This window comes from Pelophylax lessonae (genome assembly GCF_965119305.1).
Source record: "Pelophylax lessonae genome assembly, chromosome: 10".
NCBI classification, from domain to species: Eukaryota; Metazoa; Chordata; class Amphibia; order Anura; family Ranidae; genus Pelophylax; species Pelophylax lessonae.
The window spans coordinates 59368345-59392954 of record NC_138777.1 but is presented as its reverse complement, the minus strand read 5'-3'; the positions used below and the strand labels follow the sequence as shown (position 1 = coordinate 59392954).

Here is a 24610-nt window from a genome sequence, read left to right as displayed (position 1 = left end):
TGAATGACATTTAGTTTGCTCTGTGTATCATAAATAATTGTCATGTTTATTTATAATAATAAAATATTCGACCAGAAACTGCCCTAAACATTCATACCGCTAAGTACACCGTCCAGCTGCAGCAACTGTCAGCCTCTCATAGACATTTACAGGCTACAAGCAGCAGGGCTGGGCGCTGCACCTGTGCACCCCAGAGCTAAGCACCAGAGACCCTTGCACTGGGGCTACACACCCAGTACACATGGGGGCTAAGGAGCAGTTTTTAAATAAGTGCAGATATTCTAGTTCCTTAGGCACTTAGGAGTACAGGTAATAAATCTCACCCTAACTTGCAAAATAAAATATAAGATGCGCAACCACATTCATTACATCAGTGGGGGATATTTATCAAAACAGTTTTATACTACTAGTGCAGACAAGTTATATTGGTTGTTTTATTGTTTGCAATTTCTACTTTCAGTTTGTGACGCATGTTAAGGACAGATTTATTTTCTGCACACAAATTGCATAATAAATTAGCCGTTATAAAAAAATGAATATATCTGCGCCTATTGAAATTTAAAGAGGATCTTCACCCTAGAGAGAAAAAATTTAAAGTCAGTAGCACCAAATACTCTAGCTGCTGACTTTTAATTAAAGGACACTTGCCTGTCTAGGGATCCAGTGCTGCCCTCAGCTGGGCTGGTATTTCACCGGTCTTCGGGTTCCCGGCACCAGCACGTTTACTGTGGTAAGATGATTTGCTGCTTCACAGCCGGCTTACCGCTGCGCATGTACAAGCCACAAGCCATTTGCAAATGGTCCCGCAGCCTTCTGGGATCTGTGGCGTGTCCCAGAAGGCTTCAGGGGAAGAGAGGGGGTTTCAAACCTCCATTGAAGTGGGAGTGGGTACCTAGTAAAACAAATTTTTCCACACAAATTGCACAATAACTAGTTTGCAACTTAAAAAATATTTGCACTTTGTGTTGCGGTACCACATGCATTATTTCAAAATGCGGTAACATGCATAACATGCGTTGCAGTGCTATTAATTTTGATGGGCACCCCCAACACCATACCTAAGTCATTGCACCTGTATTGCAGTGCCTCATAAGGCGTGGCAATACATGCAGTGTTTTGCTTTAGAAAAGCCGGGTCATGCACTTTTATGGTGCATTGGCAGCCTATTCCTTTTGACTGCCTTGATACAACACACATTAATGCACAACATAACACATATTAGCACATTGCAAAGTAATTGGGCCCTCTAAATATTTTTGGTTTAACCTCCTTAGCGGTATTCCTGAGTGTGGCTCGGGGTGAAATTCCAGAGCCATTAGCGGTAACCCCGAGCCACACTCGGGGTACCGCTAGGGAGATCACTGGATCCTGTAAGAGAGGTTACTTACCTTGTTGACGGGATCCCGCGATGTGTCCCTGCAGCATACGGCGGCCGGGTCTTCCGCCCGATGCTTTGAGCCCCGGCTTCCGTCTCCTGCGGCGTGACGCTCGCAGGGGGGGGTGGAACCGGCGGCAAATACATACATACATACTTTAACTTATTTATAGTTATTTATTATATAATAATTTATGATTTTGTGTTTCAAACTTTATCATACCTGAGTTGTTATAAAGAAGAACGCACAGTAAAAAAAAAAAAATCATATGTAAATAGTTGGTTTGGGCTGCTCGTTCTTAAGAATTCCATGCAAAATAATGGTACCGGTTTCAGCACCTAAAATCGGAAAAAATCATACCGCCAGGGAGATTAAAGAAGGCTCTACAGTTTAGTTGTATTCAAAAACTCACAGGGTCATATCAATAATTTCTCATTCTAAGCTTAAATCTTGCTAATATGTTTTTTCTACGGAGCTGGTAAGCCAGGAAAATGCCCCTCTTTTCTGAACTGCTTTATCAGCACATTTGTGTTTATGGTGATTTAGGGATTTCTACGAAGGAGAATCCACAATGTACAGCAGGAGACCGTGAGAATGACACTTCCAGAAGTGTCAGATTCTATAGAGTCTTCAGAACGTGACTTCTCTTCATTACAGTTCTGCATGGGGGCCCAGGAAGTGGGAGAGATTTCTTACTTCCCTCCTTGCTGTGGGCACATTTCTTGACAGATTTATTTTTAGTGTTGGAGTCTCTTTAAAGTGTAACTGCGGTTAAACGTTTAAAGTGGAGCTCCACCCAAAAGAGGAAGTTCAGCCTTAAGATATCCTCCCCTCCTATTCTGCCTAGCTTGGCATATAATTTTGGAGAGGGAGGAGGAGCGGGTACCTAGCTTTGACAGGTACCCATTCCCACTTTGATCCGAGCAGAAGTTCTCCTTCCCCCCTCCCTCCCCGCAGTCTTTCGAGATGTGTCACAGGTCCCAGAAGACTACGGGACCATTCACAAAGCTCAACATGACTCACGGATGTGCAGTGGGCAGCCGGCTGTGAAGCCAAAAGTCGCACAGCCAGCTGCCCACAGTTAGGATGCCAGTGCCGGGAACCCAGAGGTTAGTGAGGAACTAGCCTGGGTGAGGAAAGCGCCGGATTGTTGGACAGGTAAGTGTTCATTTTTAAAAGTCAGCAGCTACAGGATTTGTAACTGCTGACTTTTATTTATTTATTTCTTTACTGACTGGACCACTGCTTTAAATACACAACTGGCATACATATACAGTATGTGTATATACTGTCTCCCTGCCAGACAATTTGGGATTCCGTTTAGCTACTCTTGTGATCCAGACACACCTGCTAGACAGCATGACTAGGTTCTCACTTTGATCAAGAAAATATCTCTGATTGGTGAACTGGAAATGGTGCAGAAACGAGCAACCTAACTGATAACAGGCATAAATATGTAATTGGTCCATATAGTGAACTTGGGGCAGACTTATTCACTTTCAGGTCATTACAAATGACAAGGGGCACTCTTTATGTCTAGAGGAAAATGTTTTTTTACCTCCACATATGGAAAAGCTTCTTCAGCGTAAGAGCTGCGAAAATGTGGAATAGACTCCCTTAGAAACTAGTCCTGGCCAGCTCAGTAGATTGTTGTAAAATATTTTCTGGATGCATTCATAAATGTACACAATATAACTGGATACTAAGTGCCGGTTCACATTTGTGCGATCACAGAGATCACATGTAATTCGGAGCGCACTGGCTGAATTAGCACCGCAATCGCACTAAAACACCCACAGGACCCTTTTTTTGGTCCGCAGCAGAATCGGATTGCATGCCGGTTCACACTAGTGCGACCCAATTCTGTGCGAACTTTCAGATCGCACTGCGATATGCGATCTGATCTGGGGGTGTCGTTAACTTTCAATTGACACCCCCAGCGTATCGCATATGCCAGTGTGAACTGCCAGGGGTGCGGATGCGATGCGGGAACACGCTGTATATTTGCAGTGTTCCCGCATCGCAGAAATGTGAACTGGCACAAACATTTGTAGATAATAACACCAGGGGTAGTTGATTCAGGGAATATACAATTGTCTTCTGGGGGATCAGGAAGGAATTGTTTTTTTTTTTTTCACTACTGGAGCAAATTGGAACCTGCTGAGCTGAGGATCTGTGCAATTGAGGCTGGGCCTCCATAAAAATTTAGGCTGTGGCTTTCCGCCTGCTAGGCCATGTGGTCAGCTTGGCACCTCCCTTGGAAGGGGTAGTGCTGTGGGGGAGCTTCATTTTTTTAATGACAGCCTTGCGGTCATTGTTGTGTGGGACACCTGCCCTGTTTTAGTGAGGGTAACCTGCCTGCACTTCTGCGTCACGGCGGGTGGCCCCCTTTTAAGGAGGCTTTCTCCTATTATGTCTTCTATGGAGGGCTCGAAGGGCGACCCCCTTATTTTTTTGCGAGATCTGATCCATGGTCAGTTGTGGGCCCTTGGCCGGCATCCCCTTTGCGGGATCACAGTCGAGGGATTCCCCTGATTATGTTTTTAGGGTTGAGCTTAGTATATATTGACCCTACTGGATCTGCGTCCACGCATCCTGAGTGTTCAGATAGTGAGGATGATTCCTCTGCTCTTCTAGCCACAGTGAAATAGGCACTGGTGGATGCACTGTCAGTGCCTGAAACTTTAAAAATGAAGGTTGTGGCTGATGCCGCGTCGGAGGCACCGGGTTGTTTTTGGCACCCACAGGCCCTCAAAAGCAGCAAGGGTGTTCCTCTGTCCTGGTGGCTCGGGAAATAGCTGCCATTCTAAGGTGGGCAGAAAGATTAATTCAGCCCTCTCTGATGTGCACATTCCAGGGGTGGAAAATTGACAAGCGGACTATCTCCCTCGACAGGCGTTAGACCAGGGAGATAAAAGCACATAACCAATGCGCTACCAGTGAAGTAATGTGGAAGATTATTAAAAACTATTAACAAAGTATAAGTGTAATAAATAATGAAAAAGCTGCCGATTTCTGTAGTGTCACCACATGAATAGAACTAAAAAAAATGTGTGAACCGGCGCTGATTCCAATAATCAATGTGTATAGAACAATCATGAAGCATTCGATATTGCAATGAAATGACAAAACAAACTAAATAAAATAAGACCAGGGAGGAAGGTCTCTTCATCCTGTGGTGTTTCATTAGTTGTGTCCCTGGTAGGGTACTCTAGAGGTGGATCTGTTGGCCTCTCACCTCAACAGGAAGGTTCAGTGGTTTGTGGCATGGTCTCGGGATCCTCTAGCCGTCGCTACAGACACTTTAGTGGCTCCTTGGAGTCAGTATCGTCTGATTTACGCCTTTCCTCCTCTCCAGCTTCTGCTGAGTCTACTAAGCAGGATGGTAGTAGGCAGAAGGGATTCCGGTCATCCTAGTGGCTCCAGACTAGCCTCACCAGTCTTGGTACTCTGATCTGGTATGGCTGGTTGCCGATGCTCCTTGGAGACAGTCGCTGGCTTTGACTACTTAGCTGTTGAATGCCAGGTGCTCAAGGACAAAGGGTTGTCTGCCTCAGTAATTCCTACACCATTAAAAGCTAGAAAATCTACTTCTAGGAAGATTTACCATCGTACTTGGAAGACGTACATTGCGTGGTGTGAATCCCTCCGAGTTCATCCTCGTTCCTTTTCGGTGGCTCAGATCTTGGCTTTCCTCTAATTAGGGGTTGTGCAGCACCTTGCCTTGAGTACCATCAAGGGCCAGGTCTCCGCCTTGGCGGTTTTATGTCAATGCCTTTGGCCACACACTCCTTGGTGTGTACTTTTTTCCTGGGCGTGGGACACTTGGTTCCTCCAGTGCGTTCTCCATTGCTGCCGTGGGACCTCAATTTGGTGTTATCCATTCTCCAGAAGTCTCCCTTTGAAAATATTCGGGAAATTCCCCTGCTTACATTGTCTCAGAAGGTGGCCTTTTTTGGTGGCCATTACTTCGGAGTGCAAGGTGTCTGAACTGGCGGGGTTGTCTTGTCGTTCACCATACCTAGTGGTTCAAAGGGATAAGGTGGTTCTGTGTCCATGTCCGTCGTTCCTTCCCGAAGGTCTCTGACTTTCATCTGAATGAAGACATTGTGCTGCACTCCCTGTATCCCAAGCCTAAGCATCCTAAGGAAGTTGCCTTGCACTCATTGGATGTGGTTCAGGGACTAAGGGTGTATATGGCAGTTACTGAGTCTTTTAGGAAATCATACTCACTTTTTGTCCTCACGGATGGACCTCACAAGGTCTGGCTGCTTCTGCTGTGACCATTTCCAGATGGATCAGACCAGTGGCGGCTGGTGCATATGGGGTGCAGGGGCGCCACCCACCCTATCCATGCGTCTGGCTCCCTAATCTACATGCGGGGCGCCGGACGCATGGAGTTCAATGGGGCTTTTTTTTTTTTAACCATGTGACTAGAGCCAGAGCCTCTCACAGGCTAAAAAAAAAGGGTGGGTTCGGGGTGCAGAGCACTGCACCCCGAGCCCACCTAGTTGTGTGACAATAGCGAATGAAAATTCGCTATTGTCACACGGATCCTCCTCCTGGCCATTTAGGAAGTGGGTCTTGAGAACCGTTTCCCGATTGGCCGAAAAAGAGAAGCCATGCCATTGGGCATGGAGGAGGAGGGAGGAGACGCAGACAGGGGGAAGAAGCCAAAGCCTGATGCAGATATCCAGGCAGGGTGAGTGAGCGGGGGGTCCCGTCCTGTCGTGTCCTGTCTCCTGTCTCGCTGTGGTCGGGGGGGTATGGTGTGCGGCCTGGTATGGTCCGGGGGGGGTTATGGTACGGTCCATCTGCCGCCCCCCCCCCCCCCCGGCCCATGGAGCACCAGCCGCCACTGGATCAGACAGACTGTGGTTCAGGCTTATTCTATTGAGGGTCAGGTTCCTCCTTTCCCTGTCAAGGTGCACTCTACTCGGGCGCTTAGTGCCTCCTGGGCCTTCCGTCATCAGGCGTTAGTGATGCAGGTTACAGGAGGCTACCTGGTCGTCTGTACACATATTCACAAAGTTTTATAAAGTGGATGTGTTGACATCTGCGGATACTTCTTTTGGCTACAAAGTTTTGCAGGCTGCTGTCTAGAGGACTTTTCCTCTTTGAGGGCGTTTTTTTTAAATGAGCTCCAGTTGTTGACAGTTGAGCTCCAAATTACCTGGTTGGCTATGTTTAGCCTTGGGGAAGTTTGTTTTTTCTGCTATTCCCACCCCTCATGGTTGACACTGCTTTGGGACGTCCTTATGGTCAAGAAGATGAAGAGCTGTGTCCGTCAATGAACGAAAGAGAAAATCTGATTTTTGTCTTACCGTAAAATCAGTTTCTCTGATGTTTATTGACGGACATAGCAGCCGCCCCTCTATGGAGTTGGGTTTTTTCCTTCTGACACTGCTTGTTACAAAACTGAATACCTATAGCAGGAAGTGGGAGTATGCCCCTAGCTACTGCCCCATAGGTGTGGTGTCCTAATCCTGTAGGGGGCAGTATAGCCCTACAGTCAAGAAGATGAAGAGCTGTGTCCTTCAATGAAAGAAAAAATGGATTTTACAGTAGGACAAAAATCTAATATTTTCTAAATAAATCCATAACAGGAGTAAATTATGTTTTATAACTGACTGGAGTTAAGATTTAACTCTTTGTTACTTTTACCGCATGCTTGAACTTGTGGGTCTCTGGTCATTCTGAGCACGCTCTGCATTTTTCAGCACATTACTGTGCTGATTAATGAAAACGGCAGCAAAATAGACATATCTAATTCAGACATCTTTACGTAAGCCGTCCTTTTTCTATAGAGTAGGAATACTGACATACTGCGTGGGAATGACATCCCTAGAATGCAGAGGACATGTGCGGCTTGTCATTGGAGAGACACTGCTGTAGCCACAGCTGGCTGGGTAGAAGCTGCCAAGATTCAAATAACTTGCGTATTCTAGGAACGATACAAGGGTAGTGGGATTGTGGATTACAGAATCTTTTCAATAAATGTACTTAACACGATATTTTTGTTTAAAGTCAAACTCAAGGATTGCGATCATCTTCCCCTTTAGCCGCTCCCCTCTTCCTATTGCCCCAACCCCTGCACCCTTTGTAAAAAAAATCAGTATATACCCTCATTTACCCAGCCCCTCTGGGAGTACCCCTGCACCCTTTAATATAAAAAAGCATTATACGCCCCTCATTTGCCCCAACCCCTCTGGGAGTACCCCTCCACCCTTTAATAAAAATTCAACATAAACCCCCCATTTGCCCCAACCCCTCTGCACCCGTTAATAAAAAAAACAAAAGCAAAATACACCCCTCATTTTCCCTAACCACTTTGTTAAAAAAAATCAGTATTCACCCCTCATTTGCCCCAACCTCTCTTGAAGTACCCCTGCACCATTGATTTAAAAAAAAAATCAATATACACCCTCATTTGTCCCAAGCCCTCCTAGAGTACCCCTGAACCTTTTAATAAAAAAAATCAATATGCCCCCCACCCCATTTGCCCCACTCCCTCTTGGAATACCCCAGCACCATTTAAAAAAAGGAATACACACTCCCAATTTGTCCCAACCCCTCTTGGACTATCCCCTGCACCCTTTAATAAAAATAAAAAATCAATATGCACCCCCATTTACCCCAACCCTCTTGGAGTACCCCTGCACTCTTTAATAAAAAAAAAAGGCAATATACACCCCTCATTTGCCCCAAGCCCCCCTTGGAGTATCCATGCATGGTGCACCCTTTAATAAAAAAAATCAATGAACACCACCTCTATTTGCCCCAAGTCCCAAGGAGTACCCCCACACTCTTTAACAAAAAAAATCAATATAACCCTCATTTGCCCCAATGCCCAATATACACCTGTTTTCAAAGTGTTTTCGGTCATAAAACTTCTCACGCTTTTTTTTCTCCAGCTGTAGGTGGATTCTAATTGCTGCAGAGATTGGTTCCACGTAATAACATGGTGCCACTCTCTACAGCATTTCTTCTGTGGGCTCAGGGCATGGATGGGGGAGTAGTGGGGTTGGTGGGAAAGCCGAGACACCCTGGGCTCAAAAGAATTGGGTTAAATAACACTGGGCATCCTTAAACCTCAAACTGGCTCTGGATTGATGAGTAACAGAGATTTGTATAGCGGCCAGAATGAAATTGGATTTTTTGCCCAAGCTGAAGTTGGGCTTTAAAAGAAAAGGAAACCTGTACTGGAAGAAATCTGCTGTTGCTGAGCTCTTGTGTCTGCTAGTTTCATGGCCATCTATGACTTTATTAATTTGAACCACAGTGAGGTCAGACCTCGTGATCTGCCTAATTGTTCAGGATCAGTGATTGAAGAGTACTGAAGCCATTGAATCACCATAACATCCAAGCAACTAGCATTCTTTAAAGGATAACTCAGAAATTGCAGCCTGTATTAAAGCTGAGCTCAAGCAAATATAGGAGGCACAAATTAATGCAGCTTTGTAATCCATAGAGAAGAAATCTCACCACACATGTCTTCTGTGTCCTGTCCCTAGGGGACAAATTGCATGTAGCATACTTCTGTCTGACCATACTGCTCCGCAAGAGACAAATGCCTAATGAGTGGTGATTGATGGTGCTGGCCTCTGGCACCAGGCATATGCCAGAGACCAGTGCCATCAAAACAAAAGTGAGGGGGCAGAGTGAGGGGGCACATCAGCCAAGGGGAAGGAAAGCAGTCTGTTGCCATTTTTTGTTTGTGTTATTAGGAAGGAGAACAAAGTACCTGCAGCCAGGGGGAGGGCACGTGTCAGCAAGGGGGAAAGGGCAGTGTTAGCTATGGGGAAGAAAGAGAGGAGTCCGGAAGAGGTTCCAGCAAGACAGAGCTTTACCGTCTGGTTGCTGATCAGTCTTAGAGTGGTGTTAGTACATTTTTGATGCTGCTGGAAAGTACATAGTGAGAGAGGGGGAAATGAAGAAGATAGAGAAGACAGAGTGGGGGGAGATTGAGAAGACAGAGTGGATGAGATGGAGAAGACAGAGTGGGGGAGATGAAGAGGAAAGAATGGGGGGAGATGGAAAAAACAGAGTGGGGGAGATGTAAAAGACAGTGTGGGGGAACAGCATGGATGGAAGCTGGAGCAGAAAAAATGGTGGGGGGGGGGGGGGAGATGGAGAAGACAGTGTGGAGAAGACAGCATGGATAGAAGTTGAAGCAGACAGAAGGGGGAGAGAGGGAGAAGACAGTGTAGGGAAGACAGCATGGATGGAAGCTGGAGCAGATAGAGTAGGGAAGATGTAGAAGAAAGAGTGGAGGAGATGGAGAAGACAGAGTGGGGGAGATGAAGAGGAAAGATCAGGGGGAGATGGAAAAGACATAGTGGGGGAGATGGAAAAGACAATGTGGGGGAGACAGCATGGATGGAAGCTGGAGCAGACAGAGTGGGAGGGACAGAGAAGACAAAGTGGGGGAGAGGGATAAGACAGTGTGGGGGAGACAGCATAGATGGAAGCTGGAGCAAACAGAATTGGGGGAGAGGGAGAAGACAGTGTGGGGGAGACAGCATAGATAGAAGCTGGACCAGACAGAATGGGCAGAGAGGGAGAAGACAGTGTGGGGGAGACAGCATGGATCGAAGCTGAATCAGACAGAATGGACAGAGAGGGAGAAGACAGTGTGGGGGGAGACATCATGGATGGAAGCTGGAGCAGACAGAGTGGGGAAGATGGAAAAGACAAAGTGAGGCACATGGAAAAGATAGAGTGAGGGAGATGGAGAAGACAGGGTGGGGAGAGATGTGGAGGGCAGAATAGAAGTAGATGGAGAAGACAGATTGGGGAGAGATGAAGAAGACAGAATGGGACAGAGATGGAGAAGACAGAATAGAAGGAGATGGAGAAGGACAGAATGTGGGGAGATGAAGAAGACAGAGTGGGGGGAGATGAAGAAGACAGAGTGAGGGGAGATGGAGAAGACAGAGTGGAGATAATAGAGCGTACACATTAAACAAACAAAACTTCTGGACAGGTGCAGAGGGAGTGGTAACAACAGAACTTTGCTGGAGCTCCACTGTAGTAATACCAACAAATTGGGCTTCATGCAGGGGAGTAGCTGACAGGCAGAAACAAAAGCCAGAAAGATGTAAATTACTGAAACATTATTCAGCATTTAATTTGAATAGTTTTGCTAATAAGACTTTAATACATCAAATGTATATATATTTTTGTAATAAAAGCAGTTTTCATTTCTAATTTAACTGGCTATCATCCACTTGCACTGCCCTGTATAGCAGTGCTCAAATTGTAAGTGGGAGAAGCAGCACAAGTAGCCAGGTATGTGTTTACCAGGGCTCATGTGCTAACAAGGGTCATGTTGATAGGACAAAATTGCAAAGTGACAAGTTAATCAGCTCATCAGTATGCTGCTTCTTCTTTCACTGTCCAAATACAGGCTGTGGGGGAAAAAAAGGCCTGAAAGTGTTATTTAACTGCAAAAGAGCAAATTGGGTCTCCTAAACTGCCAGATAGAGCTGTGTTGTGTACCAGAGCTGTCTAAATCTCAGAACTGGTTGGACAGAAATACAAATTCTTTGGCAATTAAAACAGATCTCATATGTGTTTTTTTTATCTATGTATTTAGCTGTTTGCTTTGAGTTCAGCTTTAAGTAATAAAGGGCTTTTTATTGTAAAATTGAGTACACATAATGAGAATCAGTGCATATTTCATTGCTATGAGCCCACACAGAACATCTCCACATTACAAAAACCAGATTCAGGTGAGGCAAGCCTGAGGATTTATGTGCAGGCAGGACCTGGACTTCCATCACTACAGTCTGTAGGCATTCCACATCCATCTATCAGGATCTTTTATGCAGAATATTTTTTCATTCACTGGACCTAACATGGCTAGTATATTGCGATATTTAAAGTTATGTGTAGATAAACAAAAAAGGGTTGACTGTGTTTTTACTGGTGAGTGGGAAAATGTGTAACTATACACCAACTATAGGATGATCTCACACTGAATGACCCTGCTGTGTACTGCAAGGGTACAGTCACATAGACAAAACTAGAATGGGCACAGAGAGCTTTCCGCTTAGAATAACAAATCATCTTTATTCTATTAAAGAATTCAATACATCAAGAGCAGTGTACAAAATAGCTGCATGAAAAAACACAAAGTTTCGGCCTAAGGCCCCTTTTCAATCAAAAGTCACAGAATGGAAAAAAGAATACATGATATTTGAATGGCCTCTGTGTTGATTCTAATTTTGTCTATACTGATAACTCTGCAGGGAAATGCTGCCTCCTTGCCTGTCCTACACAGTCTTTGATTAAAGAGGAACACATAAAAGTGAAAACTATGTGCTGGATACAGATTTTCAATGGGTTAGTTGAATTATCACTGTGCAGGCTTGGGTTCGGTATCACACTACAAAATGGGAACATCCCCAAAATACCAGGGAGAAATCCCAGAAAATCCATACATATAAAGTCCAATGAGAGCACCACACAAATGTCCAAGGGTCCAAAAATGTTACTGATAAAACAGCAGCATAAACAAATGCACCACATTTCAGTGGCCAAACACACTCCACCTTTATCAGGGCTCAAGAAATTTGACTGTACTTAAAATCCAACTTTAGAAAACCAAAAAATCCATCCTTGCAGTGGGCTGTCCCCCTGCATTGGAAAGGTTAAAAGAGAAGGTGTCCCTCATTGGATCTAACACCAAGAACTGAGCGATCACATCACCACTGATCGCTCAGCTCTCAGCTTGCTCACAGCGAAGTGCAGTGACTGACAGTCATTGCTCTCCGCTCTGCCCCTCCAGTGCTCCCGGTGCCTCAGGCTGGGAAGGAGGTGGGTGCAGCTGACTCTAGCTTTCAGCTGAGGGGGGAGCTAACTGTCAGTAAGGCAGCTAGGTTAATCCCTACAATACTGTCAGTATCCCTCCAGAACCTGGAGCTGCTCTTCTCCATCAGCTTATAGCAGGCAATAGCCAATTATGTTCAGACTCTGAGTCACAGAAGAATTAAAATAATTGTACTCCTGTGACCCAGAAGTGAGTTGTCATAAGGACAGCTTTTGGGTTACCTTACTAAAGAACAATCTACCTTGATAGTGACCTATAAGAAATGTATAGACAAAAACTAAGATAATGATTCTGATTGGTTATCTTAGGTTATGGCATATTGCAGACCAAATAATTTGTGAAATATGGTGCATGCGATACCAAACTTTCATTTAAAAATATTTGTCAGCTGTCACAAAGGATATAACATAAATCCATTTTTGTGTACTTCCAATGCCTTTGCAATTCCATATATTACATAGTAAAAGTAGAGTGACATCTTCACTGGGCTACACATGCGGACAGCAGGCAGTGGGAGGAACCATTCAGCTCTGCCCACTACAGACTGCCTATAGAAAACTACAGGAGGGGCGGATACAAGACCTGTCACCCTGCAAGGGAAAAGAGAGCAGCAGTGACTGGTCTTTATTACAGGATACTCCTTCACAGAGACAAAGTGTAGAGTTCATTGTATTTTGGACAATATTGCCTGGATTTCAGCTGTAATAGAAAAGCTTTCCACTCACAAGTCACTCTTGTGATTAACATCCGAGAATAGTTGTGTGTAAAAATAATTTCACCGTCTATAGTTATGTCTGCTCGTGTCACTTTGTAAAATAGCTTATTGCTGACTTCACGTGAGCTTCAGTAACCAAGATAGATCATCGCACTGATGTTTGACAGGCAACAATGTCAAGGTGATTTTGGCCTGGAATGCCAAGCGTGAACAATTGTCAGCGAGGGCTCGGTGTCCTTTGTCTCCTTCCCTGGTTTGATGTCACCATACACATATAAAAGTTGACATTTTAAACCTGCATTAAGCACAACAAGCCTTTTTTTTTTTTTTAAAAAAGATCCAGAATGAAGTGATGCAGCTCTACAACGTTAAATGTATATTGCTTTGAAGAAAAAGTCATTTAAAACAGCAATCCACTTCCCCAAAATGTAATTATTACTAATAGGTACTGAGCAGTAAGGCCTACTTATTGTGGACCCTCCAAATGTTGGATCACCGAACCAGGAGTGCGTGGGTTATATTAACATCCCTAACTCACCTTTCCTTTTATTTCTCCTCAGTTCTCTTGTATAGAGATTTGGACTGTTTTGAAAGTAAAGCAGATGTAAACCTTAACTAAATGAAATTTAGGGGTTTATGTATAAAACTTTCGTCTAGCGGATATTACAAATATTTGCACAATCAGGGCAAAAATCTCCGTACTTCCTCTATTATGTATGATTCCTATATCGTCAACGCTATCTAGTGCCATAAAAAAGTTTCTTTACCTGTTTGAGGTATTTCTAGTAAAAAAAATGCATTATCGAATTATGAAATTTTAGTACATAGCTAAAGCACTGTGCATCGCAAACAGCTGCCATATATTTTTCTGTTAGAAAATACTGTGTGCAACAATGGCACTCTTAGCCTCACCCCACACATATTGTTTAGCAGGGTTGCCAACTGTCCATAAATTTACAGACAGTTTGTAAATTGTAGTTGTCCATGAATTTCCGTTACACACAGCGGCTGACTGTAAAAAAAATTGGCCTTTGGCGAACTCTGGAACTGCACTTACGCAGTTCCCAAACCAGCCAGGATCAGGCGAACGTGGCTGAGCTTGGCTGAACTCAGGCAGAGGGCGGGAGTGTGGTTACGTCATGGCTCTGCTTGGCGCCTTTTATGAATCACAGGCACATCAGCAGCCTGAAGGACTGGAGGGGGAGGAGGGGGACCTGGGCAAGCCGCCCACTAGGACTCAGGGAGTCAAGTTATATGTGTGGATCACAATGGTTCTCTTCCCACTTTGTATCCTCCCAACTTTGCCTGTCCCAAAATTCGTCTCCTTCTCTTCTCACTTGTCCTTTGTGTCTATCTCCTCCTGGCCTGTCATTTGCACCTGTCTCTGTCTCATGCCCTCCTCACCTGTCCCCTGCAGCCTTCTCACTTGTCCTTCTCTCTACAGGTGATGAAAGGTTCAGACTTCAGTAGCAGCACTTTGGCCAGGAGGAGACTCAGCACTGGAGCCCCCAGCAGCCCCTTGTTATCCGAGAGCACACGATTGCACCTATAGAGCACCAGGAAGCAAAGATTGAGGTATGGACATCTTCTCCTGTGTGGTGGTACCATTTCCTCATAAAGGGAAACAAGCAAATGCATTTTGCAGGAGTCCACAGCAACCTGTCAGATTTAATTTTTATGGTGTCAAACCTCTAAGAAGCAAATTCTGATTGGCTGCTTCAAGTAGCTACAGGCTGCACTATTCTTTAGTGAATAAGCTGGGAATTCACTGACTCAGAATTTTTACATTTTCCTTACAGACGAAAGGACAAGTGTCTGAGGTCACCCTGCCAGTTGCTAGTGCTATACCAAAATAGTCTCCACCTTTAAAGAGAGTTGTCATGGGAACTCTGGTGTAAAGGGGAACACTGTGGACTCTGATGTAAGGGAGGGGTCTCTGGTGACCAGAGATCACCTTACTTGAGAGTTCCCCTTTACACCAGAGTATGTAGCATTCCCCCTTACATCATGGTTTGCAACATTCCCATTTACATCAGAGTTCCCTTTTACATGAGGGTTCCCCCTTGTACTGTAATGGGATGTAACAGGAAACTCTGTGGACTGTTGTGTAAGTGAGAAGGTGGGGGGCCTCTGGTGATTAGAGACCCCCTTACATAGGAGTTTCCCTTTACATAAGTTTCCACTGCATCCCCCCTTACATCAGAGTCCTTAGAGCTCTGCTTTACATCAGAATCCACAATGTTCCCTTTTACATCAGGGTCTGCAGAGTTCCCTCTTGCATTGTAAAGGGGAACCCTGTGCTGGGTTATATTAACCTGCCCTTCATGTAAAAGGAGAAATGTGTTTTCTGCCTTTTGCTATACCTTAAACACATTGCCAATTGCACTAGCTACATGTTTGTAGATTGAATGTTGATATTTGCACTGTTTTGCACTGAAAACTTTTTTTTGTCTGTACTTTTTTGAAGTGTCAGTAAGAAATGTGGCTCTGTCAGTAAATTTTATGATTTTTGTCAGTAAAAGAATTGGTACAGTCAGTAAATTTTTGCCATTCTGTCAGTAAATTTCACTTCGAGGGGATGGCAACACTGTTTTTCAGCAACATTCTAAGCTCCAGCAGAGTGAGTGTGATCGTTACTGTGACAAGTTAACCCCACAGTTAACCCTTTACACACACAAATGGTAGCTCCCGCCATGTGATTTAGTTAGAGAGCACTGTTTACAGCATCTGTAATGTCTGCCACCACCAGACAGGAATGTAACAGAGAAGTCTTTACAAAGGCAAAGATTCTTTCATTTCTGATTACAGCATTTAGAGATCCATTTTTTTTTTTTAGTTTGGTGAAGATGGATTAGACCTGTTAGGTTATGTTTGCTGTCTGTGCTCCCATCAGGGAGATTCACCCTCTTGTAGTGTCCTGTTTACTGTTATCATTGAAAGTGAAAGTAAAAGAAAATCCCAAATTTTGAGTTGTCCCCAGAAAAGTATTAGAGGGGAAATCTTCCAATGGGGACTCTAGTTGACCTGGGGAGCCCCAGTGGATCCCCTTATTTTGCAGAGATTTTGCCCCACTTCTTGTTTGGCTATGGGACAGGAAGTGAAAGGAAATCTCCCCAATGGGACACAAATGGCGAAGAAAAATCTGACAGGGGCTATCACCCTCCCTAGCTCTATCCAAAATGAAAAAACAGTTTTGCATATAGTTTTACTTTAATGATTTTAAATATCATCTTAGTGAACATACAAGAAAAGCTATGAAAGAAAATATTTACAGAAAATATATTACAAAACAGACAATGAGTAACAGTTTTCCTTCATTTATAACTGAGCCGAGTTTAAGCAAAGGTCTGACTGGTGATTTTGAAGCAATTTTACAAGTGTTTTTGCACATGTATCACAGTTCAGGAGTTTGTTTCTTGGGCTGGGCAAGGAGATGGGAGTAGTTATATAAAAGGAGAGGAGTTTTGAAGTTAAAAAAAACACGTGTATCACACGTATACAGATTGCTCCTATTAGAAAGAATGGAATTCTGTATGTTGAATGTAGCCAGGCATAGGGAAATATGCAGAAAAAAGCTCCAGTGTGAACAAGGGATAAAATAAACAGGATTGAAAGCGACCAGTACAAAGCAAAGTACGCCTGGTTTCGGTTCCATGAACAGTGAGTCCAATCTGATGTATCAGAGTCCCTGACTCTCATAAATGGCCCTTACTATTCCTTCATAGTTTTGATGATAAATTGGAGCTCCAGTCATGCAAATACACTAATCTTTTAAGGTCCTTGAAGAGGGCATTTATACACATAACACAACCAATCAGGGTCTGAGGGGTGTGTTGGAAGGTCTGTATCTTTTCGAATTATATCTCTATTTCCATACAACAAAATTTCATAATCTGACAAGCAACATTTTATTGCAAAGAATGAAATTACAATTCATTATAAACCAAACATCATACCGTATATATCGGATACATATATCTTTTAGGAGATCTATTGTGTTCCGTTTACTGGATCTTATAACATACCAGTGTTTGTTGTCTGATTGTTATTTTCCTTATATAATAGCATAGCCATGTTTAATGACTGTAAAGCCTCTTTCACACGGCCGCTCCGCTGTTTTTCTCCGCTGCGGGACTTTTTTTTTTCACGGAGCGGATGACACTTGTGTCATCCGCTCTGTATGTCCGCATATCATCCCCTCCATTTGTGGATGATATACGGACATAATGTAAGTCTATGGACATTGCGGATGTCAGCGGATGACACCGCTGACATCCGATTTTGCTTCCTTTCCGTTTTTTGAACGGAGGAAAAATAGGGTTCTGTTCCGTTCCAAAAAACGGAACAGAACTGACAGGAAGAAAATCGGATGTCAGCGGATGGTATTCCGCTGACATCCGCAATGCCATAGACTTACATTATGTCCGCAAATCATCCGCAAAAAAATAGGATGATTTGCGGACATACGGAGCGCCCGTGTGAAAGGGCCCTAACTCAATTAAAACCAGAATTAAGTAATATAAACCAGAGTTAGGAGACTGAGATATACTAAAGTTCAGACTTACAAATATGTATTAGTCCAAGACTGTTTCACAACCAGTTTACGATAGAAAGCTATTTAGGAGTTTCTGCTTTGCTTTGTGTCTAGCAGAACTATATTAATGGGATTTTACGATCAGTCTGCTTCCATCTAATAGATCTGCTTTGTTTCTTAGGGTCAATTCACACTGCAAATCAAAGCAGCAGGAGCGATTCACTGCTCCAGCCACTCTGCATTGCTGGCTGCTCTAGGGGGCAGTGTGGTGCACGATTTATCGCATTGCACTGCTCCCTTCTTTTTTTTTTTTCTTCTTTTGGTAGGAGCTTTATTTGAAGTGTACAAAACATACACTTCATTCATTGGTATGTCCCCCAGCGCACTGTAGCAGCGCTAGGCTGTGTTGCAGTGTGAATAAGACACATAGGAAACAATTGTTTCCTGTGTGTCCCTGCGGTGATAGACGTTTTACCATGTGGTAAAATGTCTGTTACGACACATAAGGGTTGATTTACTAAAGGCAAATAGATTGTGCACTTTGCAAAGTACAGCTGCCCTCTCCAAGTGCAGTTGCTCCAGAGCTGGGTAAAGGAGCAGAAGCTCTGCTGACTTCCATCATCCAATCATGTGCAAGCAAAAATGCTGTTTTTTTTTATTTCCTTGCATGTGATTGGGTATTCTTTGCAAAGTGAAGATTTACCTCATTTATTAAGCTCTGGAACAACTGCACAAATACAGCCTGGAGTTGGAAGGCCAACTCCGCCAGACTGAAAATGTATACTTTATTTGCATAAGAATATACAAAAAACAATACTTTGTCAGGGTACATTCTCCCCTGTACTGCGACACAGCGCATAAATACACTACATTACAATACATTTCTGATCATACAAATAAATACATACAAAAAACATTCATTCTGCGGTATGATGCCTGATGTGTTGTGCTGCGTAAGGATACCTCGTGCCATCACATCATGCATGACGCCGCAATACCCCTAAAGCATAAAACTAGAATTCATTGACTATACGTTGCAACTATCAATCAACATTACGTTTCAAAAAAGCAACAGGTGTGATGGGGGGGGGGGGGGGGAGTGGGAGAGGGGAATGAAGTCACAAGCCCGAAGCTTTATTGAATAGAAAAAGACACACAAGGGAGAGTGGGAGAAGGGGAAATCTTCAGACCTCCTCTTCCTCCATTAGATCAATCAGGTTATAGTCTCTGAGCAGTCTGTGAACCAGTCTGCGACAGTCCTCAATGGACATCCTCTCCTGCTGGTGGATAAAGCGCTTTCTGGCGCACCACTCCTCCAGACTGATATACACCCGTATGCAGGTGCAGTCTATTTTCTCCACTGTAGATGGCGCTCGACTGTTCCAGTTCACGTTTGCTCTTTACTCAGGAAAGTTTATGAGTACGATTATTTGACGCAGAGTCATTTTCATTCCTCTGATGATATATCGTGAGCCCAAACATTTTCCCATGCAAGCTGGACTGACAAGGACAGTTGCTCTAGAGCTTAGTAAATTGACAGAAGCTCTGCTGACTTGTTTCAATGGATGACATCATCCAATTATGTGCAGGCGAAAATGCTGTTTTTTGTTTTCATTTTCCTTTCACGCGATTGGGTATTGTTTGCAAAGTGATGCTTTGCAACTGCACTTTGCAAAGTGCACAGTCTTCTTGCCTTTAGTAAATCAACCCCATGGTGTTTACTGCGGCCGCATTACGCTGCACCTCCCCACACGCCTACCACTGCATTTAAATATTTGCATAACTCCTCCCAAGAACTAGCCAACTGCTTGCATCAGGGCTGAGGGCTCTGATGAAGAGTACTGAGGCAGTACCATGTGATGTTTTTAGGAAGCTATGTACAGCACCCTCCCACCAGCCATGATTTTCCTGCATTGCATAGAGAAGCACAGAAATCCAGTGAATACGTCGCTAGGTCTAAAATAAAGTATGATTTGAAAACGGAAAGGATTTATTTAAAAATTGTCATCATTGTGTTGAAGAGGCGGGAAAGGAGAAATCAGGAAAAGAGAAAAATAAGAAAATTAATCTTCGGCTTTAACAGCTTTCTTGTCCAGCTCTGTTGTGATGGATCTTCTGACAGCCAGTCCCTGACCAGATTTTGCCCTTGGGCCCCTGACTATAAATCTTTCTGCATATAAAACAGAATTATGAAAAAAACAAGCAAGTACATTGGAAAACACTTTAGAACTTATTGTTGGGCAGATGTTACAGTAAAGACTCTAAATGTGTACCAAAAGAAAATACTCCATCGTTCCCTTCACACTCTACTAAGCATTATGTTGTATCTAAATGAGTCACATAGGGCCTGATTCACTGAACTGCAAAGTTCAATACTTTGCACATGTTAAAAAATTTACTAGTCTTCCAGTTCACATTTGCTCTTGATTCAGGAAAGTTTCTGAGTGCGATTATTTGACGCAGAGTCATTTGCATTCTTCTGATGATATATTCTGAGCACAAACATTTTCCCATACAAGCTGGACTGTGTACACACACTTTTGCATGCTGAAAGCACACAAAAGTCAGAAGTCAGCAGGGGGGAGAGTGTTCCTGGAAGGTGAAGTTGTTAGAAGCCTGTGTTACCTGCTAAATGAAGCAGAATAATAAACAGATGCATTCAGCACTTGCGTGTTTATTCATTCATAAATGAAAGCAGTATTAAATCCAAAAGCAAGCATTTATTGTAAAGCAGCATACCATTTAAGATGTGATGGCTGCATTAGTTTCCTTTTTTAGGCTTTCGTTTTTCTATTTTCATCTGGTGATCCAGCCAGTATGTCTGTTCTTTGTCACAGCACAAACTCTCCTGCAGAATGTGTTAGTTTACATGGATGAGACAAACCACTTCACACTGGCAGGGGTGATTACAAATATAAACTTTTATTTCTCTTACGTCCTCCGACAGTCGCCGCCCCCTCTAAGTCATCACTGTTGGGTATTGACTTCCGCTCCGCAGGAGTAGCTAGGCATAAGACTTAGTCAAAAACAAAAGGCATTAGCATATACACACCCAATGGGGCTGTCCCATCTGGTCAATACCCCCCTGCAGTGACCACTCCCAACTCAGTTTTAATCTGCCTAGCGTCAGGAGTAGTTAGGCTTCCCTGTGCTGGGGCTACAGTCTCAGCCTATCTAATTCTTTTATTTGATTTTCTTTGAAAATGGCACTCCTTGGATGTTGTCAGGGCGATCAGGGTTTACCTGTCGTCTACGGAATCCTTTCGGAAAACGGATTCCCTCTTTGTCCTTCCTGGGGGACCTCGGAAGGACATGGCTGCATCCGCAGCGACTATTGCCAAATGGATCAGACAGACCATTGATCAGGCTTACGCCTTGAAGGAACGGGTTCCACCCTTCTCTGTTAAAGCGCACTCTACCAGATCTGTGAGTGCGTCCTGGGCCTATTGGCATAGGGCCTCGGTGGCCCAGGTGTGCAAGGCTGCGACTTGGTCGTCGGTGCACACTTTTTCCAAATTCTACAAAGTAGATGTTCTGGCATCAGCTGATGCCTCCTTTGGCCGCAAGGTTCTCAGTGCGGCAGTGCCATAATGGACCCTTGAGTTTTTTCTGGGTCCCTGGCTGTTGGTATTTGCTTTCCTGGGCTGTTGCTCCTGTTGAGCATTGTTTTTTCTGTTGCCCAGTAGGTTTTCTTACGGTGCATGTAAGATTCCTTTCTCTTATGTGGGTACTGCGTTGCCTTTTCTACGGTTGCGTCTCCCACCCCTCATGTCTATACTGCTTTGGGACATCCCAACAGTGATGACTTAGAGGGGGCGGCGACTGTGGGAGGACGTAAGAGAAAACTGAATTTTTGTAAAATCTTACCTGTAAAATTCCTTTCTCTGAGTCCTCCGACAGTCGCCGCCCCCGCCCCTCTTTTGGGGTTCTTATTACCTACTGCTATGCTACCAAACTGAGTTGGGAGTGGTCACTGCAGGGGGGTGTAAAACTGTGGTTTGCAGCGCTGCTTAAATTGGTTTATAAATATATCAAAAATTCCTATAAAATAATAGAATGAATGAAATACTTCATATAAATTAAATAAATAATACAATACATAAAACTCATAAAGTGGTGAAAATAAATATATGGCTCAATGTCCATTATATCATCGTGTTGCAGTGATGAATCTTTTCACTTGAACTCATGCAGGTGCTAAAGTGCTTGATTTGTGCTTTATTCGGGGTCTCCCCCTTTGGTTATCTACTCACCGATAGATGGTAGTTTTCAGGCATGTAAGGATAGTTGTGCCCTGCTTCTCCGCTTGATGTATAATTATTTCTGTGAGTATTGATTCCTCCCCGATGTCCTCATGGACAGTTTTACACATTTTCAAAAGAGCACTCAGCACTTTTACACTGCAGCTAGCAGCTTTTTACACACAATTCACTAGTATATTGTTGCACTCAAGCACTTTTTCCATAAGCGCAGGGTCCTCTCAGTCTCACTGCAGGGGGGTATTGACCAGATGGGACAGTCCCCATGGGTGTGTATATGCTAATGCCTTTTGTTTTTGACTAAGTCTATATGCCTAGCTACTCCTGCGGAGCGGAAGTCAATACCCAACAGTGATGACTTAGAGGGGGCGGAGACTGTTGGAGGACTCAGAGAAAGGAATTTTACAGGTAAGATTTTACAAAAATTCAGTTTTATTCATGCAAAACCTTTATCCCAAAAAAGAAAAAAAAATGGTTTGCTGTAGCTGATTACAAAGTGTGAGCTGGAGTTTGGCTTCAATTTGTTAGTGGTTCTAAAACTGCTAATACATTTAACACTCTCTTTCCCTAGACTGGCAAAGCTGCTGTCTGCTGTACCTCCTGTCCTCATTCCTCCAGAGTTGTATCTCACCAATACTGGAGATGTTTTAGTGGCCAGAACACCAGGTAAAACAGGGAAAAAAGCCAAAGAAAATAAAACTGATGCAGCCACCACATCTAATGATTGGTAAGCTGCAATATAGAACATTTTTAGTTTTGAGTTTAATACCACTTTATTATTCTGGCCAATGGAATGCATTAATGCTCAAACGCTTGACGCACCTAAACATGTTTGCACTATGCAGCTTTAGGTGTGATTTTTTAAGCAACTTTTACCTGTCAAGAGTAAAAGGTATTCAGAGGAGAAAATCTAACGCCCTGTGTGAGGTGTGTATGAGGCCTAAATAAAGACCTGACATTTGTCCATATTGTGTAGACCAACTTGTTCAGTTTGGATCATATATATATCATCATATATACACCCCCCCCCCCCCTTCCACACAAGAAAAAAAACATACAAGTCATCTTTTTCGTGAAAACTTACTAAGAATGCTGACCACTGAAACGCTTTCTGCTTCTTAACACCTTGCTGCTGGGCCTTTAAAGCTGAAAGAATAAAACTCCACTGTATATATATGTTTTTAATGGGCTCCCCCAGGAGGTTTATGCCATAATATGCCAGTGTGCACAGCATATTGGCATATTATGGCAGACTTGCCTGTAGAACAATATCCTCCAGCACTGAGCTATCAGCACTCCAGCTGCTCCATGTGGAGCTTCCTTCTGCTTCTCGAGCTTCCTTCCAGGATCACTCAGTTGAATGATCGAGCCGCATTGATGTCACTTCTGCACATGTGCACGGGAGTCACTTATTTCTATAATGGTCCCAGATTTGCAGGGACTGTCCTGGGATGTGATGTATGTCTCAGAGTCCTGGCGATGGAGCCCAATGCTGGGCTCCAGTGACTCGCTTGGCAGGGGTGCACTGACGGGGGCACCAGTTACAACCAGCCCGCGGCTTGTGCGGGGTGTCTGAAGTCCCGCACGCCACAGGCCAAACTTTTTATGACAGCCGGAATTTCTCCCCGCCGTCTCCGTCTGAGACAGAGCGAAACGGACTGAACCAGCCCCCTCCTCCTCCTGCTGTGATGTTTTCTGGTAAACAGACAGGAGGAGACGGGGAGGAGGCACAACGCTCTGTCCGAGCAGCTGAGGTCATGATGAGGTTACAATTGCACAGTTATGCAACACTGTTACCAAACAAAAATTTTTTATCATTTTTTGAGACAGATAGAGCGTCCTGTTGGTGGTATTTAAGCACCACTGGGGTTTTTATTTTTGCTAAACAAACGAAAAAAGACTGAAAAAAAAGTGTTTTTCTTAGTTTTCTGTTTTGGAAATTTTTCTCCTTCATGTGCACTGAAGAGGCTATACTCATGGTCACTGATAGGCTGCACTGATGGGCACTGATGAGGCTGCACTGATAGGTTGCACTAATAGGCAGCACTGATTGGCATTGATAGGTGGCACTGATGGGCACTGATAGGCGACACTGACAGTTACTTATAGGTGGCACTGATGGGCACTGATAGACGGCAATGATAGGCAACACTGATAGGCAATGACAGGCAACATTGATGGGCACTGATTGGCACTGGTTGGCAGCACTGGTGGGCACTGATTGACAGCACTGGTGGGCACTGTTGACTCTGCACTGATAATCAAGGCAATGATGATCAGTGCCCTGATTATCAGTGTAGATGTACTCTGTGTGAATTTTCCGGTTATTGGCTCTCTTCTCCTCAACTGCTGTGAGCGTGAGGAGAGGAATGGCGATAAACGGCAAAACCTGTTTACACTGTGATCAGCTGTGATTGGACGCAACTGATCACGTGGCTTGATTGGCTCTTTACCATGATCTGTGATCAACTGTGTCCCAAGGACACAGCTGATCACAGATGCCTGCAGATGTGTGCCACAGGGGGCGTACGAGAAGCGTGATAACAGGAGGAAGTCATATGACGCCTTCTCTGCAAAGTGTGATCGCATTGTAGCCACTATTCAGTTGTGAAGAGGTTAAAGCTGAATTCCAGGTATGGATATTTTTTCATTGTTACATTGGTCCAGCTTGAAGTAATATATTATTAAGCTGAGTTAGGAACGTCCTGTGTTTACTAAGCAGTAGGGCAGCCAGACAGCACCGGACTTGACATCTAGCGGTAATCACTGTAGTAGCGGTCAGACACAGGAGATCACCGATTGGCCACAGCTATTACATTGTACAGGGCTGCTGTGACTGGCCCGGGTACCATGTGATTGGTGTGACCAATCAAAGTGATCACAGTTACAGTA

At 44.0% G+C, this 24610-nt stretch overlaps 1 protein-coding gene across 2 annotated transcripts in view; it reads left to right on the top strand.

The window, feature by feature from the left end:
* FSHB (follicle stimulating hormone subunit beta) overlaps positions 1–24610 on the top strand; it is a 305255-nt gene that overhangs the window by 35991 nt on the left and 244654 nt on the right. For both annotated transcript variants that reach the window (XM_082270166.1, XM_082270165.1), the window contains one exon: positions 14370–14500. The gene's annotated coding sequence lies outside the window, so the exon portion shown is untranslated. The remainder of the gene's footprint in view (positions 1–14369; positions 14501–24610) is intronic.